This window comes from Oncorhynchus nerka, linkage group LG13 (assembly GCF_034236695.1).
Source record: "Oncorhynchus nerka isolate Pitt River linkage group LG13, Oner_Uvic_2.0, whole genome shotgun sequence".
Taxonomy (NCBI): domain Eukaryota; kingdom Metazoa; phylum Chordata; class Actinopteri; order Salmoniformes; family Salmonidae; genus Oncorhynchus; species Oncorhynchus nerka.
In genome coordinates, this window is record NC_088408.1 from 6,830,025 (window position 1) to 6,838,316 (window position 8,292).

An 8,292-nucleotide genomic window follows, 5' to 3' on the forward strand; every position below is an offset into this window, starting at 1 on the left:
AGACTAGAGCCAGTCAGACAGGGAGTAGACTAGAGCCAGTCATATAGGGAATAGACTAGAGCCAGTCATATAGGGAATAGACTAGAGCCAACCAGATAGGGAGCCAGTCAGACAGGGAATAGACTAGAGCCAGTCAGATAGGGAATAGACTAGAACCAGTCAGACAAGGAGTAGACTAGAGCCATTCAGACAGGGAATAGACTAGAGCCAGTCATATAGGGAATAGACTAGAGCCAGTCAGACAGGGAGCTAGTCAGATAGGGAATAGACTAGAGCCAACCAGATAGGAAGTAGACTAGAGCCAGTCAGATAGGGAATAGACTAGAGCCAGTCATATAGGGAATAGCCTAGAGCCAGTCAGACAGGGAGCTAGTCAGATAGGGAATAGACTAGAGCCAGTCAGACAGGGAATAGACTAGATCCAGTCAGACAGGGAGTAGACTAGAGCCAGTCATATAGGGAATAGACTAGAGCCAGCCCGATAGGGAGCCAGTCAGATAGGGAATAGACTAGAGCCAGTAAGACAGGGAGTAGACTAGAGCCAGTCAGACAGGGAGTAGACTAGAGCCCGTCAGATAGGGAGTAGACTAGAGCTAGCCAGATAGGGAATAGACTAGAGCCAGTCAGATAGGGAATAGACTAGAGCCAGTCAGACAGGGAATAGACTAGAGCCAGTCATATAGGGAGTAGACTAGAGCCAGTCAGACAGGGAGTAGACTAGAGCCAGTCAGACAGGGAGTAGACTAGAGCCCGTCAGATAGGGAGTAGACTAGAGCCAGTCAGACAGGGAATAGACTAGAGCCAGTCATATAGGGAGTAGACTAGAGCCAGTCAGATAGGGAATAGACTAGAGCCAGTCAGACAGGGAATAGACTAGAGCCAGTCAGACAGGGAGTAGACTAGAGCCGGTCAGACAGGGAATAGACTAGAGACAGTCAGACAGGGAGTAGACTAGAGCCAGTCAGACAGGGAATAGACTAGAGACAGTCAGACAGGGAGTAGACTAGATCCAGTCAGATAGGGAATAGACTAGAGCCAGTCAGACAGGGAGTAGACTAGAGCCAGTCAGACAGGGAGTAGACTAGAGCCAGTCAGACAGGGAATAGACTAGAGCCAGTCAGACAGGGAATAGACTAGAGCCAGTCAGACAGGGAGTAGACTAGAGCCAGTCAGATAGGGAATAGACTAGAGCCAGTCAGATAGGGAATAGACGAGAGCCAGTCAGACAGGGAATAGACTAGAGCCAGTCATATAGGGAGTAGACTAGAGCCAGTCAGACAGGGAGTAGACTAGAGCCAGTCAGACAGGGAGTAGACTAGAGCCCGTCAGATAGGGAGTAGACTAGAGCCAGTCAGACAGGGAATAGACTAGAGCCAGTCATATAGGGAGTAGACTAGAGCCAGTCAGATAGGGAATAGACTAGAGCCAGTCAGACAGGGAATAGACTAGAGACAGTCAGACAGGGAGTAGACTAGAGCCAGTCAGACAGGGAATAGACTAGAGACAGTCAGACAGGGAGTAGACTAGAGCCAGTCAGATAGGGAATAGACTAGAGCCAGTCAGACAGGGAGTAGACTAGAGCCAGTCAGACAGGGAATAGACTAGAGCCAGTCAGGCAGGGAGTAGACTAGAGCCAGTCAGATAGGGAATAAACTAGAGCCAGTCAGATAGGGAATAGACTAGAGCCAGTCAGATAGGGAATAGACTAGAGTTCCAGTTCCAGCTCCAGTTTCAACTGTTCTGCCTTACTATTATACGACCATGCTGGTCATTTATGAACATTTGAACATCTTTGCCATGTTCTGTTATAATCTCCACCCGGCACAGCCAGAAGAGGACTGGCCACCCCACATATGCTCTCTCTAGTTCTCTCTTTCTTTCTCTCTCTCGGAGGACCTGAGCCCTAGGACCGTGCCCCAGGACTACCTGACATGATGACTTCTTGCTGTCCCCAGTCCACCTGACTGTGCTGCTGCTCCAGTTTCAACTGTTCTGCCTTATTATTATTCGACCATGCTGGTCATTTATGAACATTTTAACATCTTGGCCATGTTCTGTTATAATCTCCACCCGGCACAGCCAGAAGAGGACTGGCCACCCCACATAGCCTGGTTCCTCTCTAGGTTTCTTCCTAGGTTTTGGCCTTTCTAGGGAGTTTTTCCTAGCCACCGTGCTTCTACACCTGCATTGCTTGCTGTTTGGGGTTTTAGGCTGGGTTTCTGTACAGCACTTTGAGATATCAGCTGATGTACGAAGGGCTATATAAATACATTTGATTTGATTTGACTAGAGCCAGTCAGATAGGGAGCCAGTCAGATAGGGAATAGACTAGAGCCAGTCAGACAGGGAATAGACTAGAGCCAGTCAGATACGGAGTGTGTAGACCTGGGCATTGCCACTCTCTCTCTCTTTCTCTCAAATTCAAATTCAGATTCCTTTATTCGCATGAAATACAACTTGTAGATATTGCCAAAGCAGTATAAGTGGTACAGCGTTTCAGTAAATCCAGTACAATGCAATGAGGATGATGAAATCCAGTTCATTTCAGTAGTAATAATAATTGTACATATAATCATGGATACAGGTACAACCCTACTACTGTTGTATTGGGGAATCAGGGATACAGGTGCAACACTAATGCTGTTGTATTGGGGAATCAGGGATACAGGTACAACCCTACTACTGTTGTATTGGGGAACCATGGATACAGGTACAACCCTACTACTGTTGTATTTGGGAATCAGGGACACAGGTACAACACTAATGCTGTTGTATTGGGGAATCAGGGATACAGGTACAACACTAATGCTGTTGTATTGGGGAATCATGGATACAGGTACAACCCTACTACTGTTGTTTTGGGGAATCAGGGATACAGGTACAACCCTACTACTGTTGTTTTGGGGAATCAGGGATACAGGTACAACACTACTACTGTTGTATTGGGGAATCAGGGATACAGGTACAACCCTACTACTGTTGTATTGGGGAATCAGGGATACAGGTACAGCCCTACTACTGTTGTATTGGGGAATCAGGGATACAGGTACAACCCTACTACTGTTGTATTGGGGAATCAGGGATACAGGTACAACCCTACTACTGTTGTATTGGGGAATCAGGGATACAGGTACAACCCTACTACTGTTGTATTGGGGAATCAGGGATACAGGTACAACCCTACTACTGTTGTATTGGGGAATCAGGGATACAGGTACAACCCTACTACTGTTGTATTGGGGAATCAGGGATACAGGTACAACCCTACTACTGTTGTATTGGGGAATCAGGGATACAGGTACAACCCTACTACTGTTGTATTGAATCAGGGATACAGGAAGCCCTCTACTGTTGTATTGGGAATCAGGGGGATACAGGTACACAACCCTACTACTGTTGTATTGGGAATCAGGGATACAGGTACAACCCTACTACTGTTGTATTGGGGAATCATTGGGGGATACAGGTACATCCCTACTACTGTTGTATTGGGGAATCAGGGATACAGGTACAACCCTACTACTGTTGTATTGGGGAATCAGGGATACAGGTACAACCCTACTACTGTTGTATTGGGTAACCATGGATACAGGTACAACCCTACTACTGTTGTATTGGGGAATCAGGGATACAGGTACAACCCTACTACTGTTGTATTGGGGAATCAGGGATACAGGTACAACCCTACTACTGTTGTATTGGGGAATCAGGGATACAGGTACAACACTACTACTGTTGTATTGGGGAATCAGGGATACAGGTACAACCCTACTACTGTTGTATTGGGGAATCAGGGATACAGGTACAACCCTACTACTGTTGTATTGGGGAATCAGGGATACAGGTACAACACTACTACTGTTGTATTGGGGAACCATGGATACAGGTACAGCCCTACTACTGTTGTATTGGGGAATCAGGGATACAGGTACAGCCCTACTACTGTTGTATTGGGGAATCAGGGATACAGGTACAACCCTACTACTGTTGTATTGGGGAATCAGGGATACAGGTACAACCCTACTACTGTTGTATTGGGGAATCAGGGATACAGGTACAACCCTACTACTGTTGTATTGGGGAATCAGGGATACAGGTACAACCCTACTACTGTTGTATTGGGGAATCAGGGATACAGGTACAGCCCTACTACTGTTGTATTGGGGAATCAGGGATACAGGTACAACCCTACTACTGTTGTATTGGGGAATCAGGGATACAGGTACAACCCTACTACTGTTGTATTGGGGAATCAGGGATACAGGTACAACCCTACTACTGTTGTATTGGGGAATCAGGGATACAGGTACAACCCTACTACTGTTGTATTGGGGAATCAGGGATACAGGTACAACACTACTACTGTTGTATTGGGGAATCAGGGATACAGGTACAACCCTACTACTGTTGTATTGGGTAACCATGGATACAGGTACAACCCTACTACTGTTGTATTGGGTAACCATGGATACAGGTACAACCCTACTACTGTTGTATTGGGGAATCAGGGATACAGGTACAACACTACTACTGTTGTATTGGGGAATCAGGGATACAGGTACAACCCTACTACTGTTGTATTGGGGAATCAGGGATACAGGTACAACCCTACTACTGTTGTATTGGGGAATCAGGGATACAGGTACAACACTACTACTGTTGTATTGGGGAATCAGGGATACAGGTACAACACTACTACTGTTGTATTGGGGAACCATGGATACAGGTACAGCCCTACTACTGTTGTATTGGGGAATCAGGGATACAGGTACAGCCCTACTACTGTTGTATTGGGGAATCAGGGATACAGGTACAACCCTACTACTGTTGTATTGGGGAATCAGGGATACAGGTACAACCCTACTACTGTTGTATTGGGGAATCAGGGATACAGGTACAACCCTACTACTGTTGTATTGGGGAATCAGGGATACAGGTACAACCCTACTACTGTTGTATTGGGGAATCAGGGATACAGGTACAGCCCTACTACTGTTGTATTGGGGAATCAGGGATACAGGTACAACCCTACTACTGTTGTATTGGGGAATCAGGATACAGGTACAACCCTACTACTGTTGTATTGGGGAATCAGGGATACAGGTACAACCCTACTACTGTTGTATTGGGGAATCAGGGATACAGGTACAACACTACTACTGTTGTATTGGGGAATCAGGGATACAGGTACAACACTACTACTGTTGTATTGGGGAATCAGGATACAGGTACAACCCTACTACTGTTGTATTGGGGAATCAGGGATACAGGTACAACCCTACTACTGTTGTATTGGGAATCAGGGATACAGGTACAACCCTACTACTGTTGTATTGGGAATCAGGATACAGGTACAACACTACTACTGTTGTATTGGGGAATCAGGGATACAGGTACAACCCTACTACTGTTGTATTGGGGAATCAGGGATACAGGTACAACACTACTACTGTTGTATTGGGGAATCAGGGATACAGGTACAACCCTACTACTGTTGTATTGGGTAACCATGGATACAGGTACAACACTACTACTGTTGTATTGGGGAATCAGGGATACAGGTACAACCCTACTACTGTTGTATTGGGTAACCATGGATACAGGTACAACACTACTACTGTTGTATTTGGGAATCTTCGGGTTGATACATTTAATTAAATGTATTGACCACCGTCTCTCTCTCGCTCTCTCTTCTCTCTCTCTCTCTCTCCCTCTCTTTCTCTCTCCCTCTTTCTCCCTCTCTCTCTCGCTCTCTCTTTCTCTCTATCTCTTTCTCTTTCCCTCTCTCTATCTCTCTCTCTCTTTCTCTTTCTCTCTCCCTCTTTCTCTCTTTCTCCCTCCCTCTCCCTCTTTCCCCCTCTCTCTCGCTCTCTCTTTCTCTCTCTCTCTTTCTTTCCCTCTCCCTCTCCCTCTTTCCTTCTCTCTCTCTCTTTCTCCCTCTTTCCCTCTCTCTCTTTCCCTCTGTCTCAGGAACTGGACATTAAATCACGGATGGTGAAACCAAATTAGAATCTATAAAAAATAAACAGAGGAAGGGACATTTGTGGTGGAAGTCCAGATTGAAGTACGCTTGTTCCAAGTGGCCCACGGCTGAGGACATCATGATCACGCAGGACTGTCGTTGACTTCAAGTGCCTTACAAATATCTAATATCTGAATCAAGACCCAGACAGATTCCTGTTTTGTGTAGAAGTACAGCTGCTCTTGATAGAGGTGATTAAGGATAAGTACTTCAGTTATCGATGCCAAACAAACATATTTTATATTTTTAGTTCGTCTGTTGATATGGTATACGTTACATTGCATTGGCATTGTAGTTGTTTTGCATCCACTTAAAGGATTATCATTGATCAGGGTTGGTATATATAGGGTTATTAGCCTAATGACCAGTCTCATGTCACAATCAAGAAATATATTGTCCCACTAGAGGGCGCTAATACTGCAAGGAATATTCCTGAGTGGCTCTTCAAATAAACAACCAGTGATGTCACAACCAACAAAGTAATTTCTTGATTTATTTGCTTATTAAATTGCCTTGCACATTTCCCTTGCAGATGCCCAGCCCTTTAGGGTCATAGATTAGAATAGAATACACTATATCAGGTCTAGTCTGTGACATGTATATATCATGAAGTGTACGTGAGCTAAGGTTGAGTTAAAGTAGCCTCTTGTAGTAATAAAGCAAAGGTTAGTGGGGTCAAAACATCTGTTGCAAAACATCTAATGCCTAAATATCTTATTAGTAACAGTTGAAATCTATCCCCTGGAATCGTAAGAGGGCATCAATAGAATTCCTGAACCCTTTAAATAGGACCCAAGGACACCAAATAAGAGCACGTGTGACCATAGTGCGACTTGCTGAAGGGAAATCTATATGAAACTGATCTCTGGCTCTCCGGTTGCGGGTCGCTGGAGTGCATGCACACAACACAGACTTGGAAACTGTGTCAACAACAACTACAACAAAGCACTAATTATAGTCCATCATCTTTCCAAAATCACTTTCTTTGCTAGTACATATGTATGTCAAATGTATAAATAAGTAATAGATTTGTGTTTATAGACACAATTTGGCGTTTACAAAAATGAACACAAAAACAAAAATGTGTTTTTTGGTCTTCATTTAATGTTTGTGTGAGGCATAATGTTAGCAGTGTAGTTAAGGTTAAGGTTACATGTATGTTTTAAAATCACATTTGAATAAGAAGAGCTATTGTAGAAATAGGCGGGATGATGCGTTTGGTAAGTAGTGACGACTCCTCCAACAGAGGAAGCTGAAAGTCACAATCAGAATGTTGTGTGTTTTTTTGGTTGCTAGGGGTGGAGCGAACAATGCTTTTTTTTTTTTTCCTTCTTCTTCTTCTTCTTCTTCTTCTTCTTCTTCTTCTTCCATTTAGCCCTGCGGTCTATTTCTATCGGCGTTTACGTCTGGGACAGCAAGTTCCGCATTCCTGTACCCTCCAAGATTCGGATCAGTATTTAAACGGACTGACGCAACGATTTTTAGTCTCATAACGTAGCTACGTCCGATTCACAAATTACAGACACACATTATTTCACCTCGGATATTGGACCTAATAAAGGTAAATTAACCAATTACTTCTGGCTTGGTTTATGAAACTTCGACTAACTCGATTAACAGTTAATTTTTGTTACACATTTTTTTTTTCATTCTGAAAAGTTTATTTTTTAAATGTTTTATCGTTTTCATAATTGCATTATTTTACAACGAGGATATTTTACGAGTTTTAGCTTGCAATCTCGAGATTTACAGCACTTCTACTATTGTAATTTTTTAGTCGTGGATTTTTTATTTATTTCATGTGCACAATATCTCTTTGTTGTTAGGTAACGTTACATTGTTACAACTGCGTTTTAAATCTCCATCAAACGGATATAAAGTGTCGATTGAATATCCGTTTAGTTTTGAATACTACTGTAGAATAGATGGTAGAAATGTGCGAAAATACATTTTTCACTGTTACATTAACGATGCGATTGAAGTCTGAATATTGTCCACGCTGCCAAGTTCAACGTTACGTAAGTCTGTTATAGACGAAACATTACTGTGGGCTATCGGCAGTAGCCTATTTAGACCACAACGTCTAGAATAGACCCAAATACATTCTTTTGTAGATTGGGGAGAAACTTTTTGCTTTAGTTTTCTTGATTATTTTATTGCATTCGCACTTGTTTCACTTTGCTTTGTTAGGCTACTGTAGCAGAGTAGAAGCACACTCAAGTGTACATGTTTCACACAGACAGTCTGATCACCATGTTTGACTTGAAGTT

At 43.5% G+C, this 8,292-nt stretch overlaps 1 protein-coding gene across 2 annotated transcripts in view; it reads left to right on the forward strand.

Moving 5' to 3' along the window:
- Positions 1–7,419: 7,419 nt before the first annotated feature.
- Positions 7,420–8,292, forward strand: part of LOC115118182 (jun dimerization protein 2-like) — a 44,789-nt gene continuing 43,916 nt past the window's right edge. Inside the window, exon 1 of one of the 2 annotated variants that reach the window (XM_029646750.2) lies at positions 7,420–7,583. The gene's annotated coding sequence lies outside the window, so the exon portion shown is untranslated. The remainder of the gene's footprint in view (positions 7,584–8,292) is intronic. The other variant, XM_029646748.2, reaches the window with a different exon arrangement.